The sequence below is a fragment of the Melanotaenia boesemani genome, chromosome 3 (assembly GCF_017639745.1).
Source record: "Melanotaenia boesemani isolate fMelBoe1 chromosome 3, fMelBoe1.pri, whole genome shotgun sequence".
Classification (NCBI taxonomy): Eukaryota; Metazoa; Chordata; class Actinopteri; order Atheriniformes; family Melanotaeniidae; genus Melanotaenia; species Melanotaenia boesemani.
Window position 1 is genome coordinate 11,460,067 of NC_055684.1, and position 16,632 is coordinate 11,476,698.

A 16,632-nucleotide genomic window follows, 5' to 3' on the forward strand; every position below is an offset into this window, starting at 1 on the left:
ACCAGGCAGAACATAGCTGCTGGTCTGAGACAAACAATAGCTACTGGGACCCTGGTGGAAAGATGCTAGTATGTATTACCACAGACAAGCTTCAAATGTCACAGTGACAGCAACCCCCCCCCCCCCCCCCTTTCTTTAATTGTGTTAAATAATTGAGATTTCAATTTCAATCAAAATAATCGTGATTATCATTTTTCCCATAATCGAGCAGCTCTAGTGTCAGTGTAATTCTGCTTAACATGCCATCAGAATTATTGTTCCCATCAAGGGTTGCTACAAACATTTTAAAGTCACACCACCACATGCTAGCTCTCTTCTACACATAGGCAACACAACATGTCATGACATGTGAAAGTCAACATGGCTTATAAGACTAAACCATTTCCTGTTATTGCTCCAAAGCCCAGCTCTGACACTTACAATATATATATATATATATATATATATATATATATATATATATAAATTTAATGACTTCCAATGGACCTTTATTTAATAAATGAGGGGAAAACTGATGTCCACAAATTTAAAAAAGTGAATTACATCCAGTTTAATCCCAACTCCTCCTCCTCTGGTTTTAGTCTAAGAATACAGTCATGGTTCAGGAAGCAGGCCATTTAACATTAACCCTTCACATCTTTTGAGACATAGAAACTGCAGATTCGTCAGAAGTCAGAAGTCGTCAACCTGAAACATTTCTCTCTCACACAGCACCTGGTGGCTGTATATGAACAGGGAAGTGAAAACCTAACTGCTGCCAACACAACATGAGGAAACCATTCAGCCTTTACTTCCTGTTGGCTCTCAAACTGTCTTCCATCTGCTCACTTCCTCCTCTGACCGACGCCTTTTTTTTCTCTGGAAAGACACAAACCTTCTCCAACAGTTTAAAGCGCAACTCAAACTAATTCTATATATGCTTCAAGTGATTGTGTAGACAATAATCTACAGCAGTGGTTCCTGCCCCCTATGAGGTGGGCATCAAGAAGCGCACAGGGCTTTTGACTGGACAGAAGCTGTGTAGTTGTCCAAATTAAATTTACACTTACTAAGTAAGATCATCTAAGCTTACTGACTGGACCATCAAAATCTGCAACACAACAACACTTTCAAACACATATCCTGGGTCAAAAATAAACATCTACTTAGTGGGCCACACTTCAGTGAGTTGTGCATCCAATCAATTTTAATCAATGCACTGTGTGGTTTAGTGAGGTCAGCCAGCTAATGGATACTTTCATGTCCATCCTGGTAACCTTGGCTGTCATGAAACATGTCTGAGAAATACAAAAGTACAGAAGACTTACCCCTATAAAAAAGAAAGTAAGGCTATATGTTGTTACCTTCACTTAGGTTTAATCAAAGAACAAGATAGGACCCAGCCAGAATGAGTCATTGGTGGCGAGAAGCTAGCTAATGACAGCACAAAGCCAAGCAAAATTAAAAAACACCAGGAAACCAAAGTGGCCATGTTTACATGACACCTTTAATTTCTCTTTAATTCAAAAGAAATTTTGAATATTCTTTAAAATGACCTTGTAAACACTAAATTCTGAATTAAAATTACCATTTCGTATTAAATTAAATCAGAAGTGGCTGGTTTATTCTGATTTTATATCTAAATTGAATAATTTATAATTATGTAATTTAAGTATGTATATGGTCATTCCACCAAAGAAGATCTCCCTTCTCTTCTTCAGTGGACAAAAGTAGAGTAGTATGCTAGAGTCAAGCTGCTCTCATTATGTGGTCTTTCAAGCTGTAGCCAAAAAGAAGCAGAAACTGGAGTTTGTTTACTCTTGCTAGGCATTAATACTTCACGTCCGCCCCTGTCAAATCAGAACCCTTCCCAAACCCTCAGATCTTAAGCAGAATTGAATAAAGGCGAACATGTTTTCCATGTAAACCTCAATTTGTAATTACTATTTCCATGTAAGCGCAAAGAATACTTTAATTCTGAATAATTTCATTCTAAATAATTAATTTCAAATTAAAAATCATCATCTAACAGTGGCCAGTGAAACTGTTCTATCAAAGACAGAATTGATATAATGGCTGCAGACTGTCAAGAAGATCTGTATGAGAAACTCAGAAATGTCCCATTTGCAATTCAGTTCAATGAATCGACAAGTCTCAGACGAACCTGTGCTCATTATGTACATGCACTATATTGACCGCTGCAAACTGAAACAAGACATTCTCATGTCCATCAATTTAGTCACAACAACAGGCCATATTTTTATGGCTGTGAACTCATCTGTCATCCAATAACTTGCCTTATGAAAACATTACTGCATGCTGCAATGACGGGGCTGCAGCAATAATGGGCAAAAACCAGGGATTTAACAGCCACGAGAAAGCATTTGGAAGACCTCAGTAACACCCTGGCAACAGTTGTTAAAGTGGTCAACTTCATTAAAGCCAGTTCCTCTAATAAAAGACTTTTCGCCCAGCTGAATGAGGTGCATCGGACACTGCTTACACACGGGGTGTGGTGGCTGTTGCATGGACAAGTGCTTGTGCATTTTATGGGACTGCAGGAAAAAATTCCTGCAGAAGCACAGCCCACAACTGTGTAAGTAGCTGACAGATGCATCCTGGACTAAACTGGCATACTTTGCAGACACATTTGCTGTCTACAGTGAGACAAACAAGCGAATGCAAGAATCGGAGTCAAACATTCTCCTGTGCAAAGAAGTTGTCGTTGCTTTCATGCACAAAGTGTATTACAGAACTGGAAAAACATCAAATGAGGAGCTACAAAAGTTTCCATTGCTGATGAAACAGCCCAGCAGCACAGTGAGTGCATACTTACGTGCAGAGTTCACTCAGTACATTAACATGCTTCGGTAAGATATTCATTATCACTTTGCTGACATTGATGTGCACTAATCAAAAGAATCAGGGACCGGTACACTTTCAGCCTTGAGGACGTGGAATACCTTGGCTATGAAGATGATCTCAGACATTTTAGGCTGATTTGTTATCAAATAAATATTTTGAGCAGTACAGATACAAAAAGTTTGGGATTGTGGAAGGACGCTCTCTTGCGCCAAAACTGGCGATTATTTTATTTTTGTTTTGAAGATTATTTTCTCATTCAGCATGACATACCTGTCGGAGGCAGCATTTAGCAACCTCTGAACAATAAAAACTAAAGCTCGTAACAGTGTAACAGTCTTGATGTCCACAATGACATTAGACTGGTTGTCATCAACATCACACCTTACATCTCATCCCTGGTGTGGGATATGTAAGCCCAGGGTGGACATTAGTTCTTTTAAGGACAAAAAGTAACTGCTTCCTTTTTTTTTTTTTTTTAATAACATACTTTATAGCCTGTGTATAACAGTGTGCATACCATGTGCAAAAATCATCCCCATTTCAGTGAACTGGTCTTAGAGAGACCTCCAGGACGGAGCTATTTGTACACTGGCTGATTAAGCTCTTCTTACTAATTACACATCATTCTTTTTGGAGAAAGATGTGTGTTCACATGTCTGTTGATCTGTTGTAGAAAAAATCTAATATTACATTTTATGTTCAGCTCAGTGTTTGGATCTTGTAATAAGTTACATTTATCAAAGGTAAAACATCAGAGAAAAAAATCTGTAGTTTTTCAGTTTATATGTCCAGTCTCACACATAGACACACAAGCATGATGCATGTGTCATGTACATAGTACAACCACAACAAAATGTACATTCTATCATGCTACCAACGACTGTGATCATTAGTGATAAAATGCTCTACAGCACAATGTGATCTAAAATCAGACTTTTAAAGACTTTTTTACAAATCCAACATGTTTTAATTCGTTTGACACTTCCATTTCACACATTTAAAGAAAATCAGCATTTCGGTACAGCCACTCTGTTAGCATCTCAACTAACCAAAATATTAACTTGATTAGTGCATTATTTGACTCTTCAACATTTCAGATTGGGCATCCTTTTGGTTAAAACCTCTAATCTCTTATACACACTCACTCTCTCGTGCACTCTTTATTCTGTCATCTTTATCAGTTGTTAACATGCGGCAGAGGAATGCCAAGTAAGCTGTGTGCCTTAAACACACACAAATACACACACCCACTGCAACACAGGGTCTGCTCAAAAGTCGGTCTGAATTACACAGCTACTCAGCTCACTGCAGTCTGTTTATCATTAAATACTCAATGTTAAGGAAACTTCCAAAACAGGTGACTAGCATTCCTGCCGCCCTCTCAAATAAAAATGACAGCAGCAGTGCCAACAGGGTAGCAGCATTCTCTCTTTAACCAAGCCAATTTTTGATTAAATCAATTTTTATCTTAATTATGGCAACCATAAAATGTACTTCAAGGTAAGTGAAACAACTGCTAACCTGCAGGACTGAAATCAAATGGTGGAAACAAGTATATAGTATACAGTATAGCATCTGTTTATTTTATCCAGATGTTTTCAAACAGGTGAATTAAGAGAATTATGTAGATCCCATGACTATCATCTTAAACGCTAATCGTTATTACACAATTGCGATGATAAGAAAATATCTGAGGCAATTTACAGTTTGCAGGGGAAACATGGGTACACCACTTTTTATTTATTCCTGTAGAAAGGGGTGTGGCTTACCAATCTTCATTTAATATAATTTTAGATGCTATTTTTCTACCAATTTCAATTAAATACACAGCTTAAGTGAAAAAAATCCCTGCATTTCCACAAGGTTGTTACCTCTGTACAAGGAAAGACACTAAACATACAACAAAGATGAAATGAATAAACAATTGGTGGTATCACAAATTAACAACCATTACCGGAAATGCTTATATGCAACACTCCCACACACACATATTCATGTCAGAGAAGTGTTGACATTTGTTGTGAATGTGATTGGGCTGTGTGTTTGTTAGAATACAACTGAACACATATCCTCAACTAACTTCAACACCTCTGTAACCACAGCTTTTCAGAATCAGCACACACATCCGAATGTAGCACACTAACACCTTCACCTTCGTGAGGTGACAGAAGTTAAACACTGAAAACAGAAATACTGACACACCATCAAGGATAGTGATCAAAAACACTGCAGTACAAATAATATCCATTCACATTCTCAGTCAAGTAAAGATGGTTAAATAATCATCTTTTTAAACTGCAACAGTAATAGTAAACAATTATGAATAAATGTATCTAATAAAATTTAATAATAGAATTTATTATTTAGAAAACATAAAATCATTAAAAAGATTCACAGAAACAGAACTCAAATGTTTGTTCATAACAAAAACACAAGGCATGTTTTCATTTCAACCCTCCACTGCAGTATGCTAAAATGTGCAGACTCTTTGATGCATTTCATTGCATTTTGTTGTGATGTCAACACATGGTCGAGAACAAACCAGGATTTTTTTAACCAACTAAAATGGTTGGATTTGTTTGGTTGTGTTGATCCTTTCTTAATACAGCCTTTGCTGTGACCATGAATATATTCATTAACAGCCACACTTTCAATCACTAGTACATAACATGACTGCTAAAATTCGATTTTTGGTCCATTTCAGCTTCTCTCTTTGTCCCGTGTAACCTACATGTGTAACATGACATTAAAAGAGTGGGATTTTTATGTCATGGACCTCAGTAGGATTTACTGACTGACTTTATTTTGAGCATATAATATCAATTTCTTAAACAGCTTTAGTGTGAATCAGGACCTCCATTATTTGGATCTGATAGATATTTAATCAACATTTCATATCTTTTGCTGCTTATCTAATTTTCTGGTTCATGCCACAGCCTTTCAGTGTTTATGAGGCCACTAATAAAAACCGTAACGAGGAAACAAATGTAATTACAGAACTGAATTGAATCTTTGACTTACTTATTTGGAACTTAAGTTCGTTGAACATGATGAAAGCTGAACCTAATCAGATAAGTAGATTTGATCAAATGTGACTGCACAGCAAAACGTATCACAAAGTTAACTGGCAGCTCTGAAATACAGCAAAGAACAGACCAAAGATTCTTTCAGCTGCTCAGAACATCCAGTCTATCCCTCTTATACACACTCTGTCCTCCAAATTACCAGCCAACTGAACTCCAGCCAAACTGAACACACAACCATTATAAATGTGTGTCAGCATTGTCAGATGGTTACAATCAGCAATCCTGCTGACATCTACGATTAAGCTGTATGAAGATTTCCAAAAAAGCAGGTGTAGAACCTGTGTGACACAGCAGCATGGTGTGAACCCAAATCATCACCATGTAGACATATTTGTGCTTTCAGAGTTTTTATAGTCACTTTGATTTGACCTCAACCAATGGACCTATTTCACCAGGCAGCGGTTAACATCTCAAACATCCAGAATGTTGCTCAGACCATCTGGAACTCAAACAACAGACAGCCAGAAACAGGTCTGGTATTTCTACAAAAATAAAAATTTAAACTCAGTATACTGGGTGTACACTGCAAATATGTGCTGTATTTTTTTTTTATCATTTGACTTCCTGTCAATTAAAAAAAAAAACGATTTGAAGTCACCTCTCCATTTGTGTGCAAGGGCCTTGGAAAAATGTAGTAAAATGTCCTTATCTGTGTTTACCTTTAGCTGATAGTCAATTCTGGAAAAAAAAACGAAAAAAAAAACAAAAAAAAGTTCTAACCCTGTCAAATACAAAGCAGCAAATTCAGAATTTAACACAAACACAGAGCCACAGCAGCACAGATTATGTATAACACCACCACATTTTCTCATAAATCCTTGATTAGTCTCTTTTACATGTGAAATATGTCTGCTTCTGAGTTATGGAGGTGAAAAACCAAACTCAAGAAGCCAAAACATGATGCCAGGATAGAGTCAATTTATAAGTTTTTGGACATTAAACATAAACTTATCTGATAAGAAAGCAAGTAAAATTTGAGAGGCCTCAGTGACATGTGACTCTTCTTTAACAATATGACCCTGAGTAAAGACAAACATTCTTTTGAGATATCAGTCAGTTTTATCCTGTAGCCTGAACAGACGTTGGTACTGTGAATAGGAAGAAATCACTTCAAAATATCGTGCTAATAGATATAAAAACATAACAGACATAACACGACTACAACCAGCTACTTGACCTTCACTCTCACTCTAAGAAGTGTTCCAGGTCACAGATAAAAAGCACTGTGCCAGTTACACGCAGCTGGAATTCATTTTCAGTTTATCCTATTTTATCAGCAGAGGGATCTCTTCATTGGCGCTTCCTGTGCACCATTTCTCATCATCTCATTATGATGAATGTTTTTTTTTTTTTATGTAAAATCAACAGAATTGCAGAACATGACAATTTTATGTCCTCTTGCATCAGAGTGAAGTGATTTTCTTAGGACACGTGTCGGAATGTGATTGATGCTGCCGATTATGTTGCAGTGTCTGTCACCTCTCAACAGCTGTGCACATGGAACCCAATACTTGACACAAACCACAATGCTGCCCGAGTGCAAGTCTGACTGACAAAGACTCAGATTTAATAATAATCAGCTGGTCACTACTGTTGACTGGTTCCAGTTACCAGCTGCTTGATCAGTGCAGTTAAAGGTGAAGTTAAGAAAACACATTAATAAATAGTAAGTAGTAACATGTAGTCACAGTTCTCTATTACAGTGGGGTGACCTCTTTTCAGCCAGCAGGGATAATAAAATAATCATGAAGGCCAACAGCGCTATTATACTCACCAACACTGGGGCTCTGCAGAGCAGGGAACGCCCGTATCTTAAATATAGGACTCAGCTTCTAACAGCTGCACTGCATCCATTAATAATTGATGTGGCCTTGCATAAGACAAAGTGTGCGTTGCTAGATCTGGTTCAGAGGGATTCCTTCTGTAGATGGGTTCCCACTTTCACTGAATTTTAAAACCTCACTAATGGACTGTGTTGTTGGTTGTAGGAGCTGTGAAATTATATCAGACTACTACAAGGACAAGATGGTGGCCACAGGTGGGAGACTGGATGAAGTCATCACAGTGAAGGACCCAGTATATCTGAGCCAACCCACATATCCCAAGATATCGATGTGCCACATGACAACAATTTACACAAAAATAACTGGACATAATCTTTGACATATGATCTGCCATTCAGAAGAATCGTGCTTTTCTGTATTAACCACACCCATCTCAAATGTCCAGCTAATCACACAATACTTCTCGGAGCTCCACATAAAGAAAGTGCTGCTCGGTTAATGCATTAAGAACAAGTCATAAGAACTCCCAAACCAGGGTCACAAGAACAGAATGACGTAACTTTGTTATTGTGGCCTTCGGAACAAGAACAAAGGGCGTCATTCAGCTACCACTCTCATGAAAAATTTGTTCTTAAATCCTACTTACGAACATTTTACAAAAATTGTGGCATTCATCAAAATTTTCTAAGAACAAATCCTACAAACACTCAGGAATATTCTTACAAACATCTGAAAGCCAACACAATTTTAAAGAAAATTCACCATTTGTGTCATTTTCTGCTGTTCTGTTCATTAAAATACAACAAAAAACTACAGCAATGTTTTTGTCAGATTTTTAAACTTTTGGGGAGGTATAAAACATTTTGTTTTTTAAGATGAATACCAATATTGCAGATCCAGATATAATTTCCCCTTAAGGAACAACCAAACAAATTTTCTTCCATTTTTTATCAATTGGCTTGTATGAACACTGATTGCATCACAATGAACTGGCTCGAACTGATTTGTCTGTAAAGTGCCCTGAAATGATGATGTTGTGAATTGGCACTATAAAAATAAAGCTAAATTGAATTGTTTGTCACAAACAATATTAGAAACCAAGTTACACATTTCCACCTGGAAAGTACTAGTAGTCAAGGAGTCACACAGCTATGCAGGAAAAGTTTTTTAAAAATTGCAGCGTGGGCATTTGTGTACTGTAAAAATCACAGGGTAAAAAATTTTTCCGGTCATTTTAAAGCAACATTAACACAGAGGAAGAAAACTATCTAAGAAAATAAACACAAACCAGTTTCTTCAAGGACAACAGCATCAGTCACTCACAGTTTACTGCAGAAACCTGAATCATCTGCAACTGTGACCCACACTTTTCTGCAAAAAGGCCCCCAGGGAGGTTTGGAAATCTACAGGGATTAGAATTTAAATTAAAATGAAGACCACATGTCTTATTTGGGGAATAATTCACATTTACAAGTTCAGTGCTGCAAGTTTTTGACACAGAAACATTCTTTCAGCTGGTGAAAACGGTCACTATGCATCTTCAAAAATTATGCTTTTTCTTTGTATTCACATACTGATTTCAACTGAATATATTTAGCTAATAAATAACTGATGTTGCTGCCTGAGCCTCCGTTGGGACAGGACAGAGACTGAGTCAGCATCCGCCACTTGCTGTGGTCATCAGGACCTCAGCAGCAGCAGACACAAAACGAGCACTTGTCTGTCTGCAGGCAAACGTGCCTGAATAGTACATCCTCAGCTGGGAGTACATTGGGGTTGGAAATAATAATAAAAATAATGATTCATGTGAAATTGGGAATATCAATAGGCTTTATATTCCAGACAGTTTGCTAATCATTATATGTGCATGGGACTATGTTTAACTCACCGTGTGTGTTCTTTGTGCTACAGATAATACTATATATACACCTGTCAGACTCAGTGTCCGAAATTAACTTTTTGACTCACTGGCCAAGTTGGCTGGTAGATTTAAAATCAACCTGCCAAACATATCTTTTACTGGCCAAATTATTGAATTATTTTACAAAGACGCGCAGGTGTGTTACCACCTACAGTCCGCACGTGAGAAGCAAGCGGAACCGGGTCTTGAAGCTGACAGAAGGCGCGGCTATATTCAAACTGTAAGCCCTGCTGATTTATCCTCCAGTTCACCGTGCTTTCTTTTGGAAAGCTGGCCGGCTCCTGATAAAAATCTCCACATATTCACCCTACTTAATTAGCCTGAGCTAAACGGTAAACGTGCGTGTTTGCGTCAGTGTGTGTTTGTGTACGTGCGCGTCGTTCATACATACAGACAGCAGAGGAACATAAAGAAGAAATCAACCAAAACGAAGACTGAAAAACATGACTAATTTGGTACAAACATTTAGTCGCCATATGGCGGATAGCCCTCTGAGATTTACTCGCCAAACAAAAAATTTACTTGCATTTGGCGCCTGGCGAGTGTTAATTTCGGACCCTGGTCAGACTCTGGCTGACAAAAGAATCCATCCATTATTACCCCCCTCCCACTAAAACATACCACCAGAATAACCAACTACAGTGACACACACACACACACACCCAATTAGGTAAGCTTCATACAAATATATATATATACATTTTTTTTTCTCTAAACTTCTGCAAGAGGCCATGAGGAAATCATCTCTTCCACCCCTAAACTGCTCACCGTAGCACGACCCACAAACAAACTACGACTTGTTATTCTCTGTTTCAACCACGTCCAGGGAAGGGAACGGCTGGTCCAGGAGGCTTGGAGAGATACACAGTTTAATTAGGGTCATTTAATCAGAGTTTATGAAGACTACTCCTCACAGGTGCTTGACCTGAGGAAGGAATAAAAAAAAAAAAAAAAAAAAAAGTAATGTCCTCCCTTTACAAGATGGGACTGAAGCCATCTCTCCTGTACCCTGCCAGACTTCACATTAAGGATGACCAATACATCGGCGGCCGATATATCGGGTCAATATTTGCATTTTTTTCTACTATCAGCATTGGCCGATATGCGGGTGTGTATCGGCAGGCAGTTTTGTGTTGTTGGAGATGCTGCAGTCACTAGCAGAGCATGCATTACTCCTCCTCCACTAGCAAAGTGCTAATGGAGAGCCTACTGCATCGGCTTCAAAGTAATTGTAAATTTTAAACTTAGTGCACTTTACTGAGTGCACTAAAGGAAATTATATTGTTATGAAATATTCTTGTACGCCATAAGCATTTTCAGATCTCTGACAGCAGAATGATTTCATGCAGCAGCTGATCGATCAGAGTGATCAGCTGATTGACAAGTTACCTTCCAGGGATCTATAAAGTCAAATAAGAGTTTCAGTAAACGCTCCAAAGAGTTTTAAACCAGCTTTTTTATTTTGTGAAGTCTAGAAGTGGCTGCAGCACAAAGCTGGAGAAAAAAAAAAAGACTGCCGTGAGAAAGTCGTGTGGCAGGAGACGTGATCTTTGTGGCTGTGACTTCTAAATAGTTGTTTTAGCCTCATAATAGAGTAGATTGTTTAACGTGAAGTTATTTCAGACTTTTGATGTCCTCTGCCGCCATTCTATTTCCCAGTCGGCCGCCATATTTTCCCTTGGTGGACTTTATTGCGCATGTGTAACTCTCAACAGAGATAAGAAAAAAAGATGATGTCTCACTCTGTTTTGTTTTTTTTTTTTATTTTGCTAACAATCGTCAACGGGTAAATTAGTTGACTATTTTTATTTTAACGTCGACTAAGCGTTGCAGCCCTAACATACATACATACATACACACACACACACACACATATATATATATGTGTGTGTGTGTGTGTGCACCTCCTATTAGATAGGCTTCATGTTTATTAGACTAATCATATTATAGCTACTCAGCTGTGAAGTCACGCCCTCAAACCTCACCACGAACTGATTTTCCACAAGTGACTGAAACGATGAAACAAAGAACATGAAGGTAAGAAAAAAGTCCAACCTCTGAAATGTCATGATGAAGTGAATTAGGTTTTACTGAGTGGAGTCACACTTAATATTCTTAAAGGTCAGATCTCAGATAATAAAACATACAAATAATATTGGATCCATTTTAAGCCATAATATGACTGTGAAATTACTACAATGACAGTAGATTCAGCTTCTTCTGCTGCGTCTCTGTGATTCACAAGTCCTCAACATAACCGGAGTGTTCCCATCTTCACCTACGTGGGAAAGTAAAAAAAAGAAATAAATAAAAATAAAAATAGAATTTGTGTCCGATTTTCAAATGGCAGAAGCCACATATTGTCAGATATGCATTCTCTGCTGGTTGGAGTGTGCGCACCTGCATATGCATACACGTGTCTGTGTGCGCATCGAGGTGAAACTCCGCTGTGTGCAGTACAGAAAAATGACGTGTGGTGTAAATAAGATAAATAACATCACTGTTCAGTTTTTACTACAAGGAAAAAGTATAAACCTGTTACAGAGGAAATGTAACCTCCAGGCTTCAGTGTTTTGGCTAAAAGTTGCATCTTGCAGGTGGTAAGTGAAGCTGTTCATATCTCAACTTTACATCCTTGTTAGAACACTTAATGTCATAATCCTCTATCTCGTATAGAAAATATATTTCTACGTGAACACTAAACAGAAGCTGGAATTTAAAAGATTAAATTGCAAACCAAATTGCAATATTGGTAAAAAAAATAAATTAATTAATTAAAAATAAAAATAAAAAAAGACAAGAGAAGAGAATATCGTTCAGGCTCACTCAGAATCGTTACATGCATGTTATTTTTTTACCTGGCCCATCAAGCCAGTGCCAAAACTAATTTCAGTAAGTGCTTTCTGACTGAATAACTTCCACATAAATTTTTTTTCACTGTCACAGGAGGCACAGTTTATTGGCCTAAATGTTGCTGCTTTCACCGTCTCTGTGTCTAGATCCATTCCGCCACTTCAGTAATGGTGACTGCACATGTGAGAAGACACGAAAATCATCTTTACCTATCTATTATCCTCTGCAACCATCCTCTGGGGTACTGTTTATTTTGAATATCAAAAAAACTGGTTAACAGGTTTTGCCATTTGCTCATTAGTATATAAAATCTGAGAAAATAGCCAAACTGTCTATCACTGAATCAGTGGAGCTCAGGGTGATTTGTCCCACCAGCAGCCTCAAAAGCCAAAGCTGTTTACAGTGATAAGCGATCAATCAACTAATCTTTTCAGCTCTAGTTATATCGAATGTAGGCCACCTTGCCTGAAGCAAATACCACTTAACTTTATAAAATAAATTCATTTTTATTAAAATGCATAACAATAACCTTCAGGGAAAAGGAACAGAGGTGTTATTTCACACAGCATGAGCCATCACTGTTGTAATTGTTCAGTTCATTGACAAGAACCACAAGACAAGATTCAACAGGATCTGTGCAGCACTTGAACCTCTGGAAGACAAAAAGAAAATCTTCTCCATATTATTACAAAAATGTGATAATAAAATAGGAATCATTTGTCCAACCCACATGTTGACTAGACCCTCTGGTATTTAAGTTGATCAAATCAACTTTAAACTGTGCTTAAATTCAAATGTTCATAAAGTGTGGGATTTAGTGGAAATGACAGCCCTCTGAATCTTATTCAGTAATATACAACAAATTAAAACAGCAACAAATAAGCACATCAAAGCTACCCATTTTCCCTTCAGGATCCATCAAACGCAGTCACTGAGTCATCACTCCATCATCACCTGAAATTCAATATTGTTCAAATAAATATATGGTTTCAATTCAAAGTTTTCCTCCCTTGAATTTTCCTCTGCTAAGAGCTTCAATTAGGTTAACTGAGCTGTAGAAAAACGGGGTGGGGGGGGCTTTGCCCTCCTTTGGAGGTCACAAGCTGAGGAGGAGTCACCAAAAGCCAAGATGTGGGATCCCCCTCCTTTCATAACGCAATAAGGCAGGACACACCCAGCTAGAGAGGGGAGGGGGAGGAGGAGATGGATGAAATGAAAGGAGGAAAAAAGAAGCAGAGCCTCTGCTGTTACTTATCCACCTATCCAAACAGATGACGTAAGGACGGTTCTTCATGGGCTAAATTCCGATTAATTAAAAAAATACTCGTAATGATTTTATTTTTCACTGTCGCCAGCATCATAAGCATCATTTACAGTGCAAGTGGTAAATGAAGGGAAACCACTCCAATAACATAAACATGCTAAATCAGGATACGCAGCATTCATGGCAACAGTGTAAACACACCACTGCGATTCCATAAGTACACACACTTAATATGACAACAGCATCAGACAACTGCAGCAATCAGTACTTGCGGGAAAATACCTGGCTTTTAATCAAGTTACTAAAGACCGTGTCATTTTTACTGATAGAAATTATTAATTTGGTTACCAATGGAAATTCCACTTGGGAATAAAAAAAAATCCCAGTCAGACTGTTCCCAGATACACGGAGCCATCCACTGTCGGCTTGACTCCTGCCTCGCAGCCTCTGCAACAGCCGATACGTGTGTTCTGTCGCCCGGGCAGTCCGGCGCCAACAGCGCCATTCATAATCTGGCAATTTATGTTTCATCTCTTCACTAGTCGGTTATCGTACAATTTAACAGCCTGAACTACCTATGCCGAATCACTGAAAATAATTATTGGATTCGGCATATCTCTATGATATCTTAAAGATCTTATTTTGCCAAAATTGCAACTTTACCAACTGGCAGACAGGCAGTGAAGTGGTTTGACAATCTACTAACGATTACTGCGTGCCCATTTAAGAAGTTTTTAATAATAAAAAATGTATTTTCCATTCGATAAATTTCAGTTGAGTTTAATTCCAACTGACGGTACAATGTCATTATATGCTTTATGAGGCGTTAAGACTTGTCGAAAAGCGATGTGAACTGGCGTTCAACGTCTGCATTACTCGGTAAAGATTTGTCAGCGCTGACTGCAGATGAGAGAAAGGCACGTACCGGGGGCTGTAACCTAGCTAACTGTCGGGACGTTAGACGAGGAGAAACGGGAAGAAAAACGTGCGTCGGAGGTTTCAGTGACCAGTGTTAAGATTATTTTATGATTATGTGCTTTTAAATATTTCCCCAAATTCTCTTTAAATGGTTAACTGGCAAGTCCCACCTGTGGATAATCCAGTATTTGCTTGTAGTTGCTATTGAGTGGCTTTAAATGCTAAGAAAAAAAAGAACAGAAAAAGAACAGTCGTTATGAACGTTACCCGGATGCTGAGCAGAGGACAAGTGGGAACGCCAAACCCCATAAAACACGTTAAATTCCCACTTTTAACGTTTTAGACAGACTAATAATGACAGGTTTCCTGTCCTTCAGCTACAAGTGAGACGGGGGAGAAAGCAAACTCGATGCAAGTAAAGTTTTAAAATCCAGACATTAGACTGTACCTTTTCTTAGCGAATTCTCGTCCAAATCACGTCCTGTATCTTTGTCGGTACGGCTGGGAAGCGTCTTCAATGGGGTTTGTCCATTTCCCAATAGGGCACCGACTTGACAACTGCAGGGGGTGGAAGAAAAAACACACTGGCAGGCCGTGTGGGAGGGGAATCTTCAACTTGCGTTTTGTTCCAACGTTTACACCAGTTTCTTTGACCGTTAATGCTTTTGTAGAGGCATCAGTTGTTTTCCAGTTGAGGTAGCCCCGAGGACGGAAAGCAAAACCAGATCCAGAATCAGTCCGAAAAAATCCTTTAAAAGGAAAAGATGAACTCACCTTTCTTCCCCGGCGTAGAGCAGATCCAGAAAATCAGGTCTGGTGCTGCGTTAGTGTTAGAAGAAGTGGGCGCGACTCATTTGGGTACCGAAATGTCAACCTGGACAAGAAGAAACCGGAGAACAGAAAAAGCCCCCAACGGCTGTCCCTCGCAACGAGTTGGGCGCGTGAGAGTGAGGTGAGCGCGTGTGCTGGAGACCGCGACAGTGGGAGGGACTATCTCGGGATTACCCTTGTTTTTTAAGGTGGATCCAGAAATTAAATAGGTAATCAAGCAAGAACAGAGCCCTGTTCTTTAGAACATCTGCCCCGGGGTTCATATTCAGGCTGAAAACTTACAAGGAAGGAAAAGATGGAGGCTCTCTACCGCCAAAGGAAGAGAAATCAAACCACTGGATTCAATCTAGTAAATAATTAGTCTCCATGATATTTAATTCTGTTCTCTAATTTGTCTGATATACTAGGGAGAAGACTGCAGTTGAACAGACTGAGTAAATTGTTCATAACAGAAAAGAAATAATAGAGAATTCATATGTTCATTCATTTTCTGTACTGCTTAGTCCTATTAAGGGTTTTTCTATCTATCTATCTATCTATCTATCTATCTATCTATCTATCTATCTATCTATCTATCTGTCCGTCTGTCTGTCTGTCTGTCTGTCTGTCAGTCTGTCTGTCTGTCTGTCTGTGTGTCTGCCCCCCCCCCTCCACTCTCTCTCTCTCTCTCTCTCTCTCTCTCTCTCTCTCTATATATATATATATATATATATATATATATATTTGAAGAGATGGAGGGCGAGAGAGAGAGAGAGAGACACCTCTGAAATTCCATTGGCCACCTCATTTCTGATTGGTAGCTCATTAAGTTTTTTAACACCAAGTAAACATATATCCTCTTACTTTTATCACAGTCGATAATATTTTTCATTTGAAACGTGCTTTTATTGTTGTTCATGTTTATCTATATTGCTTTTAATTGTTTAATTACACTTGTTTTAATTATTTCCTTTCATGTTCTTTTTTTGCTCTTCAAAGCACTAAGACTGATCAATTGTTTTGTGCATCTGATAAAGTGCTGAATAAAGTTGAATTAAATATTGTCATGAAATGTAAATCTGTGTTTTTTTAATTAATGACCAAAGGAGGCAAAAGATGTTGCCACATGATCTAAACTCAGTGGTGACAGCC

The 16,632-nt window shown here is 38.3% G+C and overlaps 1 protein-coding gene across 5 annotated transcripts in view; it reads right to left on the reverse strand.

Moving 5' to 3' along the window:
- The window catches only part of LOC121635895 (plasma membrane calcium-transporting ATPase 1-like), a 115,035-nt gene extending 99,418 nt beyond the window's left edge, over positions 1-15,617 (reverse strand). For 4 of the 5 annotated variants that reach the window (XM_041979319.1, XM_041979293.1, XM_041979327.1 and 1 more), the window contains exons 1-2: positions 15,445-15,617; positions 15,119-15,228 (exon numbers count right to left, since the gene is read on the reverse strand). The gene's annotated coding sequence lies outside the window, so the exon portion shown is untranslated. Of the gene's footprint in view, positions 1-15,118 lie in introns of all 5 variants that reach the window. The other variant, XM_041979303.1, reaches the window with a different exon arrangement.
- Positions 15,618-16,632: the final 1,015 nt, after the last annotated feature.